Below are 15,218 nucleotides of genomic sequence, written 5' to 3'. Positions count from 1 at the left end.
TCTTAAGCCACTCAATAAAGTAAGAGAAATCACTTTCTTTTTTTTTTTTTTGGCCAGTCCTGGGCCTTGAACCTCAGGGCCTGAGCACTGTCCCTGGCTTCTTCCTGCTCAAGGCTAGCACTCTGCCACTTGAGCCACAGCGCCGCTTCTGGCCGTTTTCTGTATATGTGGTGCTGGGGAATCGAACCTAGGGCCTCATGTATCTGAGGCAGGCACTCTTGCCACTAGGCTATATCCCCAGCCCCGAGAAATCACTTTCTTAAAACACCAGGGCATCTTTCCTGCTCTGTGAACTCAGCCCCTCTGTTCTTTCCACATATCCAATCTTCATTACTTGAGTATTGACTTTAAAACATCTGTGCTTTTTGAGCCAAATTCTTGAAATATTGCTTAGGAGATCACAAGCTACAAATTGTGTCTTTCTTTTTCTTTCTCTGAATATCAAAGAAAGGTATTCCGGGCTGGGAATATGGCCTAGTGGCAAGAGTGCTTGCCTCCTACACATGAAGCTCTTGGTTCAATTCCCCAGCACCACATATATGGAAAACGGCCAGAAGGGGCGCTGTGGCTCAGGTGGCAGAGTGCTAGCCTTGAGCGGGAAGAAGCCAGGGACAGTGCTCAGGCCCTGAGTCCAAGGCCCAGGACTGGCAAAAAAAAAAAAGAAAGAAAGAAAGAAAGAAAAAAGAAAGATATTCCTTTACATTCTGCTTGGTAAAGACCATACATTAACATCTATCATTTCTGAATATCAGTTCCTTTTATATTCAAAAGATGTCCTCTATAGTAGTTAGTAAATACAAAACTACAAAGAGCACCTACAGCCATTTCCTGGCAGTCTGGGCTGTCCAGATATGATCAAGAAACTAGACAGTCTGCCTGCAAAGTGTCTACTTACATAGGGGTACCCTTGTGTTCTGTTATAGCTGAACAATGAATTCACCCTGTAGCTTGAGATGAGGCCTTTTTTTAAAATCTCTGGACCTCAGCTACCTTAACTTAGAGATTATGTGCCAAGTAATCACTAAGGCTTTCTTAGCTCAAATCTTCAATGGTTCTTTGAGACTGTACAACTGTCTACAAAAACCAGTATGGAAAACTAGTACCACCAGAGATTAGATGAATGAGAAGCTATTTCTAACTGAAAACAACTTTAAATGAAAGCTTTAGAACATACATATCTTTTTTCGTTTCAGCAATCATTTTTACCCACAGATAGAGATTAAAGGATGCAGGTAGGGAAAGGTGTAAGAGATCAACTTGAAGTAGCTGATAACTTGAGGCCAAATTATGAAATTTTTGAATTTTGGCCAAAAATGTCAGACCTTACTGAGTCCAAATGTACAGTTGATTCTTTAGATAACCAGATTTGAGCTGTACTTTAATGATAAGAGAATAGCGTGTGGGAAAAGGATTAGGAAGAAACTAACTCAGGTGAATTTATAAGATGATTAGTTCAAGGGAGAAGAAATGAAGGACTAAAAATGAGAAGATAATGGATAAGAATGGGGAAGGAATAGAACAAGGAGAGCTTTCTAACCACTTTAACGAATAATAGTGAGGGAGAAGGAAGAATCAAACTTGATTCTTTGCAAGCATCAAAGTTCTGAACCTGAGAAACTAAGGACATATAAAAGCAATAGAATCAGAAGTAGACTCAGTTTTGATAGCCCAGAGGAATGCCATTTACTGTATGCTGAGTTTCAGGGAATTCAGCTGGGAGATCGTTGTAAAATTGATCAGAAGTTCAGAAAAGTAGGGGGAATGGAGATGAGGGAGCGTGACAGAGGGCGTTAGTCTGGTCAAGGTTTGATGAGACTTGCCTGTGAGTCTGATCATTATACACATACATGCCCACGTCTAAATGAACATTCCTGTGCAATTCACTGATGCCAATAAAACAAATGTTGAGAGGACAAAAAAAAAAGTTGAAATTATCTCTTAGGTTGAACTCTGCTTTCCCTAAAAACTGAAAGTGATCTTTATGTGCACTATCAGGATAAGAAGAAAAATATCAATCTGTAATCATGAAGAAGAGGGGGAACAAAAGGTTCTTCATATAAAGAAACAGAAATGAAGCTAGGTGCTAGGCGTGGTGGCATACATGTTTAATCCTAGCATTTGGAAAGCTAAAGCTGGATGATCAGGAAGGGTTTGGAGTTCGCATTAGCTATGTAATGAGATGTTTTGTGCAAGTCAACAAACACAGCAGAAATGGAGTGGAAATGAAGTTTGACTGAGTCTGGGCAGAGGATGTAGGACCTCATGCCTGGGCAAAGGACTCTCAAGAAGGGGAGGACCAGGGACAGAACCTAAGAATTAAACTACAGTGTGAGAAAAAGTAGGTTGGGGGGGTGGAAATCACAGAATTCAAGGTCAAGTAGAACCCAAAATAAATAAAGAAAATAATAAGCCATTACAGAAACCATAATTTAAAAAAAAAAGATGTCACCAGCAACAAAAGAATCTAAGAACTGGAAGTTCTGTTGCCCTTCCTTCAGGAAGGGAAGTTACTGTGACTAGCCATGGTCACTCCTGCTTTGAGAACGTTCCCTCTGTCCTATCAAGCCAGGCTTCCTACACCTGGGTGACTGGACGTTGGGTCACTCAGAGCCTCCAGGCAGAACAGTTGCTTTCCTTGGCATCAAAACCTTTTTCTTCCCCCATCAAGCTAAAAAGATGCCAACTGATACGCATGCGGAGGAGATGGAAGCAATGTAGTAATGTAACAGAAAGAAAGTGGCATTTCCATGGGTCTCAGTTGGAAGTGATTTTGTCCCTCAGAAAGGCATCTGACAATGCGTTAGAAACATTTTAGGGCATGGCACGACTTAAGGGAGTATAACTGGGATACCACACTGCAAGGGTTATTACTGGGTGAGGCCCAAGTACTGCAAAACTTTTTCCCAAAGAGACATGGTGTCCTATAGTACAACCATCAAGGCATCTGGAGGGCTTATTCCTTAAAGCCATTTAGTGGGTGCTGTTTTCTAGATTCTGAACAAAGAATCTCTTCATGTTGCAGGAGAGTCCTGGGGGAAAGGACTTGCTTCATTCCTTCCCATTGATGCCAGTTCTATAAGGCTGGAGTTCATCTCTGGTGCTGCTGATTGTGCCACTGAGTTTAATCCCATCTAGAAAGCTCTTAAGTCGAACTACCTTGCTGGCCAAATCATTAACTTTGATCACACACTATTCGGCCCTTGGCCTAGGCGTTGGCATCCTGGGAGTTGGGTGAGGGCAGAGGGCTCCAGGCTCACTCCCGCTGGCCCCACAGTGGAGAGATCCACAGGGCTGGTGGGAGAGTGAATGCCCGCAGGCTCCGCATGCTGGATCAGCGCCCGCCCGCGTGGGTGGCGAGGCCCTGAGAGTTGGGTACCAGCCTCTTCCTTCCTGCTGGCTGTCTAATGACCTCGTAAACTCGTCACTTGCTGGAGACAGGAAAGGAGAACGATGGGAGAATTCCTCCTGGGTGAGTCCATTTGTTTAGATCTGCTTTGTGTGTTTCCAGTTCAGCTTGCAGTTCTTTCACTGTCCTTTTGTGAAGAAGACATCTTAAAGCATCCTCACTGTAACTGGATTTTTCAAGCTCCTCGTCATTACCTAATAGGTTACCCTCAGCCATGGTAGAGCCACAGAATAGCCTGCGGAAGCACTGTTAGGGCATACCTAGTGGACTAGCCGCGTTACCTCTGCAGCTACCTACTTTTACCACTAGATGGCACTCAACACTTAGGTTTTTGCTTCTTTTTAAATACAATTTATCTGTAAGTGAACAGAGGGGTTCTAATTCAGTGTAGCATGATCATTGTCATCCTTTCACCATCCCTCCACATCTGTCCCAACCCCACTCATCTCAGTTTTCCAAGTTCCATTTTCACGTATATACATTTAATATTATGACTGCGTTCTCCCAGTCTCCCTCTCTGCATAAAAAAGAAAGAAGGAAATAATAGAACCTCTCAAACAGTTGTCTTAATCTTTGTACCTGGTGAATTTCAGCAGTTTTCAGGATCTTCTGGAATAAATCATTAAATGCAGCTGCTAATAAAGCTCTGTGGAAGTAATGGCTCATAGAAGTCAATGGCAATCAGGTTAATATCATCAGCCTTCCTATCAGAGGAGACAAAGCAAACAGAAAGAAGTACAGAGTGGGTGCAGTTCATGGAGTTGTAAAGAAGGCTTGGAAGGGGCAGGAGAAGGTCAGGATGAGGCCAAAATATAGAGGTCTTCAACCACATTTGAGTAGTAATGTTAACAACCATGTGTTGATTTGGTGCTCCTTAAACACTGGTGGACCTTCTGCAGACAGATGTTACTAGGTAGTTGGAATATTAGACTATAGTCAAGCACTTGTTTATAAGTCTTTTTCTTAAAATAACTGAAGAGTATCTGAAGGAGAGTAAGGATTTAAAGGGGAGGGGTGGGCGAGCACCAGGGTCTCACACCTATAATCCTGGCTACATAGGAGGCTGAGTTTGAGAGAACTGTAATTTGAAGCCAGTCCATGCAGGGGGTTCCCCATCAAGCATTGGATAAATTGTCTGCTTGCATGTCATCCCAGACATGCAAGGGGGCTGAGATTGGGAGAGTCTAAATTCCAGTCCAACCTAGGGAAAAATGTTCCCAAGACCCATCTCAATGGCAAAGGTGTGGTGATACATAATAGTCATTTCCCACCACCATCGGAAGTGTATACAGGAAGACTGCAGTTCCAGCTGGACGCTGAAAAATACAACTTGCTAGTCTCTAATCAGCAGAGTATAAAGGGCTGAAGACGGGTCTCCAGTGGTAGAGCACCTATCTAGGCAGGGTGAAACCTTGAATTCAAATCTCATTATGAAAGAGTGAGGAGGAGGGAGAGAGAAGGAAAGAAGGAAGCACTTTGAACATTATTATTAACTCCCCATTTCATTCTGTTTTCATACCAGTGAAGACTGAGATGATGGGCCTGTCCTTCACATGACACCCTCTCCCCCATGACAACCACTGACACATGGGAGATGTGTCAGAAATATGGAGGGACCAGACGCAGGATGGATGTTTGGGAACCTTAGAGTGTGCCATTTTAAGTTTGTCAAAAGTCAAGTAAGCACCTTAAACTTTCCCCTTTTGCATTACTTGGGTTTACAAAACTTCTGACACATAAAATAGAAGATAATAGTGGGTGAAGAATGGGTGTTGCTCTTAGTGAGACGGGATGGGAGCCGCCTGAATCTTTGTGTTCTGTTCTTTGACAGAGACCTCCTGGATGCGTGTAGATGTCCCCAAAGTGACTGCAGCATTTCCTCCCTCAGGCCACCAGAGGGCGCATTCGGCAAAGCAATGTTTCATCACCTGAACCCAGGCACCGTGTTTTCCAGGGAGTCTCAGTGTGACACTGATCAAGACATCAGCACCTAGTGTATAGTTCCAAGAACAGTGTCAGTGGCAAGTAAATATTTGGTGAATAAAATCAAATGATCCACAAATACCTCCTGAAGTAGATCTCAGATAAATTTTCACTGACTTTATGGAAATCCTCTTCTTTTACATGCGAACCATAGATAGTTAAGAAAACATTTTGAAAGGGTTTACATGAGCCTGTGAGATAAGTATGGATGCTCACGGTAGGGAAAAAGGAAAATTCTGGCCCCTTAGCCTTATTCCAGTTTATACTTTCAGCTTGGCATGTTGACCTATGCTTGTGAGCCAAGCATTTGGGAGGCAGAAGGAGGACGAGAATCACAAGTTTGAGGTTAGCCTGGTCTGAAACACACCTCTCTCTCTCTCTGTCTCTCTCTCTCTCTCACTCTGTGTGTGTGTTATAGTTCTCTCTATATATGTATTTTCTATATATATGTTTTCTATATGTATGTTTATGTATTTTTAAATAGCTTTGTCATAGTGGCAGAATGCTTATGAGACTAAGATCAGTGTTAAGTAGGGGCAGATTAACAGCTCCTATGACTGAACAAAGCCAAAGGGAGGTTCTTTCTTGGGACCAAGCTCATGAGCAAAGGCAACTAACACTGATATGATCAGAGTCACTGGGGTAGTCATTTAATAAGGGAACTGCAAGGTTTCCAATTTTGTATATCTTTAAGGTGTGATTTTATTTTTTTTAATTGTCATCGCTAAAATTTTCTGCCATTCTACAAAGTATTTCTCCCTTAAAAAATATTTAAGTTTTTACCACTTTACATCCTCTGGCTGTACCCTGTTGAGTCCTTTCAGCTGACCGGGACTGGTGGACAGACTGAATAGGAGGTAGGTTGGCAAGTGCAGCGGTGACCTGAGAGGGAAACTCTGAGACTTTCTTCAGCTTTCACTGGAGCTCTGCACGGTGTGTGATGTCCGATTGCTGCTTGTGTCTAGGTCTTATTACTCCTTTATATGATACTGAGGCTTGACATTCAGTTGCAGTTGTAAGGGTGTTGAGAGGTCAGACCTCTAGGGGGCGCTGAGATCCTAAGGGCTCTGCTCCCACCAATGGATTCATATTTTTATTACACACGTGGTCTAGCAGTAAACTCTTCTGCCCTCTTGCTCTCTTGAGTGTGCTAGCAAACACAACTTTTTTTTGCCACATTGTCATGAACCATCAAGCTCTCACCACCAAAGAAACTTCTGTTCTCCGTAAATCACCAGCATGCTGGCCTGCGGTGTCTGTTCTCACAGCAGGAAAGACCATGGCACACACAGAAGCCATGCATTGGCTGGAGCCTTCCTGGGCTCCGGGCAGGAATGGCTGATCTTTCGTTGTAAGGGTAGAGCTGGCCATCTTGTTTGACCCCAGCTGCGGGGCTTCTGAAAGTTATCTCCACAGAGATAAACTCCACAGAATTTATGAAGAGAAACAGGGAAGGATTCACGAGCCAACTCCATGTTTTACTGCCCCCAAAGGAGCCAGCCCCCTTCTTCCAGAAATCTGCCACTGGAGAAGATTTGTCTGCAGGCCAGCTTGCCTGTGTTTCTAGCCCCAGGAAGCCCCGGGCTGTCCCCACCTCCCCGGTGCTCTCCTCCCGGGACTCTGCAGGATGCCCTGCAAATTGAGATCTTGTTTAGAGAATTCAAGCAACCCACATGCTGCGCCCCTCCCTGCATCTGTGGGTGCATTTAAGTCTGCTTCAGGATTAATTAGCAGAATTCATTCTGCTTATCAGGAAAGGTGCATCAGGCACACAGCAATCCCCTTCTCCCTCGGATGGTGTCGCGGTAGAATGCCGCTGGTTGTGCCACTTCAGTGCACCTTACACACTCTCATAGGGCCTGGCTCCCCGAGAAAGGCCAAGAGAGGCCTGCTTCTGGGATTCCCCAGGACACAGCGTGGGGCGGCCCTGTAGGTCCGTCATGAGCTGTCCCCGCGACATCCTTAACATCTTACTTTGCAGTACTTCACAGGCTCCTACATCTTCACACAATCTCCCTTCCTTCCTTCCTTCTCACATTTCTTTCACTGGTGTGAAAAAATGAGGATAGTCGTCTCCATGTTTAAGAAAAAAAAAATAAGGAAAAGGAAAAGAATCGGAGATTTTTTTTCTTGTTTAGATTTAAACCATAATTAAAATTCATATATTAAACTTGGCAGTGGTGGCTCAAGCCTATAATCCTAGCTATTCAGAATGCTGAGATCTGAGGATCATGGTTCAAAGCCAGCCCAAGGCAGGAAAGTCCTCAAGACTCTTACCTCCTATTAACCACCAGAAAAACCAGAAGAGGCACTGTGACTCAAAGAGGTAGAATGCTAGCCTTGAGCAAAAGCGCTCAGGGACAGTGCCCAGGCTCTGAGATCAAGGCCTATGACAACAAAAACAACAAAGAAAACATATATTGAAAGCTTGGTTCCCAGCTGGTAGCTGAAATCATTGAGAGGTGACAAGATCATGATAGCTCCGATCTAGTCAGTGGATGGATTCATCCATTGATGGAGTCATAATTTCATAGCATTATTGGGAGGTAGTGGACACTGGGCAGAGCTTTGTTGGAGGAAGTTGATGGAATGAATGCGTATGTCTTTTAAAGTAACCTTCCTTGACAACTTACACAGAAGCAAGCCATAACTTTCAAACCATGCTAGCATCTCTTTTCCTTTTGCCTATGTAGACAGCGTCCAAATATCTCCTGAAAATATACCCTTCTCTCTCGTTCTCTCCCTCCCACCGCCCCTCTCCTATACAACAAAGGTTCCTCGCCTATAAAGTGGCAAGAAGTCCACGGAGTGGTAGTCCTGGCCCGGTGGAATGGCAGCCCCGCTCCTGAAGCGCACCAGGGGCTGTGCTGGCGTCTCTGCAGGGCTGCCGTGGAGGCTCTGGGGCCCAGGCTGCTGGCCCGAGGCCTGCTGGTCAGCCAGTCTCTCTGCTCTCACCCCCTGCTGCTGGGGCCAGGCCGGTCAGCTGGCAGCTTGACCTGACAGCCTCTGGGGAGGGCTGCCCTGACAATGGAGTTCAAGAAGATTTGAAGAACCTGCTTCCTGACACGATGCAGTCACGTTCTACTTCCAGTGTGGAATAAAGACTCCTCCATTCCTGCTGTCAGGCTCTGGGCTTCCTGCCTTCTTTATTCGCCCTCACCCTTTACCACACTTATTACTCATATGCACAAGGAACTGAGACTGACAAGATATAGCACGAGATTACATTTACAGCTCACAGGCACTGTACACCCAGCAGAGGGAGAAGGACGAAAAGTTACACTTGGACATGATAAGTGAGGCCAGACTCTAAACATTCACCCAGTTGTTGGGGATTATTATGGCCTTGGTGGAAGGCTGCCCTTCCACCAGCCTTGGGACAATGGGAGGAAGTCCCTCCCACCTTCTGGCCTCAACCGGAAAAGAAAGCCTCTGCCCCTGGGAGGTGAACATGTGCGTGCCACCATGATGGGGTTGTCCCACCCACAAAGGAAGTTTCGTGATATCACTTGATGGACATGGTCCTTAGCCTATGACTGGCCCTTTGGCCAGCCCCCTTTCTTTCCCGCCATTACTTCTATATAAGTGTCTTTCCCTATTAAAGTTTTTGAGACGCTTCCCACCACCGCAGCGTGTCCCTGATGCCTTCCTTTTCACCTCCGCCCTTGGTAACATGTGAGGGGGCTGGGGGGAGGGGAGGCTTCAGCAACCTTTCCTCAACTTAGTGCAAGTCCATGAGAGTACGCCTTTGGCCTTCTGCCGGCGGAAGGCAAGGCCGAGTGCTCTTTCATAGATTTTGGGGTTCACCATTCTCCCGGGGAGATCGGGGAGAAGAGGATCGTTCAGATCCCGACACCCAGTGAGACGAAGAAGGATCTTCTTAGGAGAGGATCACGGGGCTCAATAGCTGTGTGCATGTGATCATATAAAATGATGCCTATCAAAATGAGCTCCAAGAAATGGAAACAAGAGGTTTTGTGCCCCCCTTTGGTTACTGTTTTTTTACTTCTGTGCCCTTCATCTTATATGGAAGTTTACTGATGGGGGGTGGGGGGCAGGGCAGAGGAAGCACAGAAATGGTGTGACGAAGGGCGAGCGAATTCAGCAGTGCTACTCGCTAGACGCTATGTTGGCAATCACCTGTACAACTTGTAGAGAGGGGTCAGGAGGGAAGACTGAGAGAAAACGAGGGAGAGGATGACACCTAAAAGAAGAAATGTACTCAATACCTGACTTACATAACTGCAATTCCTCTATACATTACCTTTCCAATCATTTTATTTTTAACAGATTAGGGGCCCAAGGATCCCTCTTGTCGAAAGTGCTTGCCTATTTGCAGAGAGGGCTCTGGCATAATCATTTCTTTCACGTGCCCAATCCTTAGATTTTTTTTTTTATATTCTTCTAGGGTGACTCGAGGAGACCCCCTGTTCTGTCCTGTCTTTGCGATAATCAGCCAGGGCCTCAGCTGCAGACCGATTCACACCTAGCGGCATCAACATGCACCAGTGCCTTTTTTGACTAGCTGGATCTACACCTTCCTTGGCCTACGGCTTCTGAGTTGATGGCATCTTTCCCACTTCCTTCTCCACAAAGGCAGCACGCTGACTCTTCTCCCCAACTGCCTCAAACGAAGGCCTGGTTTCCTTCCAGAGAGTAGTCAGAAGCCGTCAATCACCACGTCTGTAAGCACATGCAATGCTTTCAAGATCGTGTGCTGAAGAGACAAATCATTTGTGGAGATGAAAGTGCTCCTTTCCCCTGCTGTTTTAATGTTAAAATGCCCTAAGGGGGCTGGGGATATGGCCTAGTGGCAAGAGTGCCTGCCTCATATACATGAGGCCCTGGGTTCGATTCCCCAGCACCACATATACAGAAAATGGCCAGAAGTGGTGCTGTGGCTCAAGTAGCAGAGTGCTAGCCTTGAGCAAAAAGAAGCCAGGGACAGTGCTCAGGCCCTGAGTCCAAGCCCCAGGACTGGCAAAAAAATAAAAAATAAAAAAATAAAAATAAAAAAAATAAAATGCCCTAAGGGCTGGGCGCCAGTGGCTTATACCTGTAATCTCAGCTACTCAAGGGGCTGAGAGCTGAAGATCGTGGTTCAAAAGAAGCCTGGTTGGAAAAATATCTCCTATCTCCCATTAACCACCAAAAAGCCAGAGTGGAGCTGTGGTAGAGTACTGGCTTTGAGTGACAAAACTAAGGGAAAGTGCTCAGGCTCTGAGTTCAACCGCTAGTATTGGCACATACACATAAAAATGTCCAAGGCACTGGGCATCAATGGCTCACACCTGTAATCCTAGCTACTCAGGAGGCTGAGATCTGAGGATCGAGGTTCAAAGCCAACCTGGGTAGGAAAGTCTATGAAACTCTTAGCAAGCAATCATCAAAAAGCTGGAAGTGGAGCTGTGGCTCAAGTGGTAGGGCACTAGTCTTGCACACAAAATGCTCAGGGACAGAGCCTAGGTCCTGCGCGCACGCGCGCGTGCACACACACACACACACACACACACACACACACACACACACACACTGTCCAAGCCCAGTATTTGGCTAGACGAGAACAGAGCAGACAATGCAGTAACAGAAGGAAAGGAAGAAAGGGGAGCAAGTTTTCTGTATTTCTGTACTTGCTGAATCCTTTTTCACCATGGAAGAAACTCATGCATGTTTTTAACCCAAATTCAGATCAAAGTGGACCAATGCAAAGCCCTGGTCATTTGTTTACAGTCCCTCATGTCTTGGCTTCAACTTCATCAGATGAAATGTAGGGAGTTTTTTAATTTGAGGCTTGAGAATCTATGTTTGCATAGCACTCAAAAGCAATTTTGGTCACATGTATACCATTCCAAAGACTGCTGGGGTTTGGAGGAAGGAGCTCAGGCTGGAATCAGGAGCTGGGTTTGGATCCCAGCCTTGCCATCCCGAGAGCTCTGTAACCCTAGGGAAGTTATGGACTCTCTCTGAACTTCCTTTCATCAACTAAAGTGGCAATAAAATGATGATAACTTGTTCAGACATGTTCCCTTGTGAAAAGTGTGTTATAAAGTCTGTGCTCTCTGCGGAAACGAAGGGCTAAGAATTACATTTAGAATGGAGACTCGACGCCACTCAGCTCCATCTTCACTTTTTCTTCCTTTTGAAACCAATTTTCAAGCAGAAATTGTCCTTGCCAACAACAATCTCTTTTCCAAAAGCATCTGCTTTTGTCCTTTGATGAGCTGAAGGAGAAGCTAAGGTAAAGTGGTAAATAGCCCTCGTGCTTCAGATGTAAGTCCTCTGTATATTTCAAGGTGGGTATTTCAGAGAAATGGCAGACAGAAATAGCTCTGAAAAACCTGTCCTTCTGTGAAGATTTACATATAGCGACACTGGTAAAATAAGCAATGGATGAAGATCAAGGCTTTGACTCTGAGATCCCCATGTCTTCATAGGAAGAAGAGATGAGGCTCTGTCACCCGACCCAGGCAGAAACTGCTACAGGTGGCTTTTTGAAAGTAGGTCCCTGGGTATCCTTCCTGTCTTCGCTCCCCGGGGGCTGTATGGCCACTTCCCTACCTCAGGGCGCTCCATCCCTGTTCCTTATTATAACCAAGATGTTGGGCAAGTGTCAGCCATTTGGCCCTTTCCTTCAGATTCATGCTTTGTGGACGGCTCCTGGGTTCTGTAATAATAACACATTTGTATGTTTCTTCTTCTGTGAATCTGTCTTAAACCTATTTATTTCATAGAGTAAAATGGCCACGCCTTCACAGGGGAAAAGAGGAAAAGCTTTGAACGGTGGTGCTTGCCCTGGTTGTGACTAAGCAGGAATAGAGGCTGCTTGCCTTCAGGTCTTCTTTCAGATGATTCCCCCTTCTCCTCCTCCCAGAAGCCCTCCATGCCTTCCTTCTACTTAGACCTGAGGTTCTCAGCCCCAGGCTGGCAGCCATATTTTCTGGCAGGTGGAACTTTCTCCTGGAAACAGCTTTCTATTAACTCCCTGTTGTCTCCAAACTGTGAACTCACAGTCACTACCTTCTGCAATCCCTAGCCCAGCCTCCGATGCAACAGATGCTGTTTGGGAAGACTGGAAGCAACTGCTATAAATATTGGTGGAGAACTTTCCTAGCATCATTGGCTTTGCTCTGTGCAGAGCTGCTCAGGAAGGGGTCCCTGCATGTGGGAAGGACAACAGGACTCCTCCATCACACCGTTTCTAGCAAGCTCTGATAATTCCAGCTGTCTCAAGAACCTTGCTCCAGACTGACACATAAGAGTGTGAGATTTTCTGTAGCACAAATCTAAGTTGAGGGCATTTCAGAAAGCAAGAGATTGGCTGGAGGCATGGCTCAAGTGGTAGAGTGAAGCTTTGATACAGGATAGATGGTAGATGATAGAAGACAGATAGATAGATAGATAGATAGATAGATAGATAGATAGATAGATAGACAGATAGATAGACAGACAGATAGATATAGACAGACAGACAGATAGGTAATTACAGGTATTGCTATTGTTTGACACCTTTCTGCAATGCTCACTGGCAATTTCTGTTAGGTGAAACCAATATACTTTAAGGAAGTTATTTCATGAAATTCACTCTGCATTGAGCTCTGGGAGTAGTCTGAGTGCTCTATCAGTGGTCTCTCACAAAGCTCACTCCCATCCAATAAGTTTGGCTGCTGAGTTCTCTGTTCAAGGTAACATTTTATCAAATTCCCAAAGGATGGGTCAAAGCCAGACTGAGAAGAAAGGAAGACAACGGGTAGGCTGTTCTTTGGCCTGCAAGAGATAATGAACTGAAGTTGTGACCCGCTGAGAGAAGGCACTTTATCTGTCTTTGGAGGGTAAAAGGGAATACAGAAATGGACGGACAAAGTGTAAACAAATCCAGCAGTGATACTCACTAGACACTGTCACAAGTAAACTATACAACTTGTGAGTGGGGATGGGAGTGAAAATCTGAGAGAGAACTAGGGAAGGGGTGTCATTGTTCAGAAAGAATTGTACCCCTTATCTGACATATGTAACTGTAACCCCTCTCTGTACATTGCCTTTATAATAACAATAAAAATGCATGAAAGTGCCAGTAGTTCAGGTTTGTGATCCTAGCTATTTGGGAGACTGAGATTTGAGGACCACAGGTCAAAGGCAGCCCTGGCAAGAAAGTCCATGAGACTCTTATCTCCAATTAACCACCAGAAAACAGTGGTGCTGTGGCTCAAAGAGGTAGAGCACCAGCCTTGAGAAAAAGAGCTCAGGGACAGCGCCCAGGTCCTAAGTTCAAGCCCCATGACCACCACCAACAACAACCAACAAAAATGGATGAAAGGAAAAAAAATAGAAAAGAGACTCTCAACTAAAGTAGTTTAGACGTCTAGACCAGGCAAGCATTGAATTTCTGGGCCAAATCATAGAATTTTTTTTTGGAGTATATGCAAGTATAAAAACTAAGATTAAAAAAAGGCCAAAGAGATTTTTAAAAGTTCATTTAGTACATGTATTTAATTTCCTATTGCTGTCATAACTTGTTCTGTTTGTTTTTTTTCTCACACTCAGTGGCTTAAAACTAGCACAAATCTATTCTCTTGCAATTCTGGAATCCAGAAGCATGAAATCAGTTTCACAGACAAAAATCAAAGTGTCATCAGGGCTCGTTCTTTCCCAAGATTCTAAGCAAAAGCTCCTTGTTTGTGCCTTCTGGCTTCTAGAGACTGCCTGGGTCCCTTGGCCTCCAGCCCCTGGGTTGTCCTGACCTTTGACCATCTTCTCCTGAGTCTCTCTTAACTGGACCAGTTATGCTGAACTCACCCAGCCAACCCAGGCATCTCCCGGTCTCAACTTCCTTAGCCAGTCAGACACAGGAGGAAAAAGATTTTCCTGTTTCCTCACAGTCAATCAATCCTTCCAAGCTTCTCCAAGACTTCTCCACCGGAAACCACCAGGATGTCTTCCGATTCAACATGATTCTGTGTAAGGGAGTTATGAACACTTGTTGGGCCGCCATATCACATAAGGAGAATGGGGGGGGGGTGGAGACAGCCTGGCTCACATGATCATGGAAACTGACCTAGGATGGGGGCAATATTGCAGATGAGTGGCTCCACGCGAATAACTCAGTAACTGTTCCTGATGTGTTAAGCATACAGGGAATATTAAATTGAAATTCGGATTCGGTCTCATATCATATGAATAAATCAATTTTAAGTACTTGGGACATTTAAAAGTGAAAAGACATCAATTTGTGTTAGAGAAAATATGGAATATCCTTATGAGCTTGAGTAGAAATAAAGAAATCACGAAACAAGCTTTTATTGTAACAGCAAAAGACAGAGAGCTGTTACATCTGCCTACAATGCAATTATAAAACTAGGTTCAGGGCTGGGAATGTGGCTTAGTAGTAGTGTTTGCCTAGCATGCATGAAGCCCTGGGTTCGATTCCTCAGCACCACATAAACAGAAAAAGTTGGAAGTGGCACTGTGGATGAAGTGGCAGAGTGCTAGCCTTGAACAAAAAGAAGCCAGGGATAGTGCTCAGGCCCTGAATTCAAGCACCAAGACTGGTAAAAAAAAAAAAAAAAAAAATTAGGTTCATCAGAAGACAGAGAGAAAGGAGGAGGAGGAGGAAGTTGAGGAAGAGGATGAAAAGGAGGAGGCAGAAAGGGAAGAGGAGGAGGACAAAGAGGAAAAGGAGGAGAGGAGGTGGAGAAGAAACAGTACTTTTGTGTTGGTACTGGAACTCTCATTTGGCTTTTTTGCTCAAGGCTGGTGCTCTACTATTTGAGTCACACCTCCACTTCCAAGAAGAACTTATTAAAGAAAAGGAGAATAAGTTGCATACTTTGAA

The sequence above is a fragment of the Perognathus longimembris genome, chromosome 13 (genome assembly GCF_023159225.1).
Source record: "Perognathus longimembris pacificus isolate PPM17 chromosome 13, ASM2315922v1, whole genome shotgun sequence".
NCBI classification, from domain to species: Eukaryota; Metazoa; Chordata; class Mammalia; order Rodentia; family Heteromyidae; genus Perognathus; species Perognathus longimembris.
Note: the sequence above shows the minus strand (reverse complement) of the source record.